The following is a 461-nucleotide window of genomic DNA, read 5'->3' as shown; positions in this document are numbered from 1 at the left end:
TTACTCAGGCTGTCCAACACGGGGGAGAAGGGAGGCAGCAGCAGAGGCCGCAAGTGCAAGCATCGAACCAGTGATCGCTGGGCCGTGAATGTACTCTGTGAGGTGCAACATTGATCAGGTTCTGCTGGAAACTTCATAACCAGGACTAATTAGGCGAAAGCAAGATTCTCACCGGTTACCAGCCTGGGTCTCGTAAGAGAGGGCAGGCCAGGCTTGCGCAAAGAGCTCTACTGCTCCCTTGAAAGGCCCTGTGAGTAGCGAGTGCCCTGGAGGAAGGCTGCACTTGGTGATGGCCAGGGAGATGGAGACATTGCTGGGGCTCAGCCAGGAGCATATGCTCAGCGAGGGTGGCCAGAGGGGAAAGACAGGCTCTGTCCAGGAGGTCCCATGGTGTAATGGTGAGCACTCTGGACTCTGAATCCAGTGATCTGAGTTCAAATCTCAGTGGGACCTCAACCTTT

The 461-nt window shown here is 55.5% G+C and overlaps 1 non-coding gene across 1 annotated transcript; it reads left to right on the top strand.

Moving 5' to 3' along the window:
• Positions 1–381: 381 nt before the first annotated feature.
• TRNAQ-CUG lies at positions 382–453 on the top strand. Its single transcript has one exon. It is a non-coding gene; the product is annotated as a tRNA-Gln (tRNA).
• Positions 454–461: the final 8 nt, after the last annotated feature.

Source organism: Pygoscelis adeliae, unplaced genomic scaffold (genome assembly GCF_000699105.1).
Source record: "Pygoscelis adeliae isolate BGI_AS28 unplaced genomic scaffold, ASM69910v1 C10169137, whole genome shotgun sequence".
Classification (NCBI taxonomy): Eukaryota; Metazoa; Chordata; class Aves; order Sphenisciformes; family Spheniscidae; genus Pygoscelis; species Pygoscelis adeliae.
This window is presented reverse-complemented; position numbering and strand designations above follow the sequence as displayed.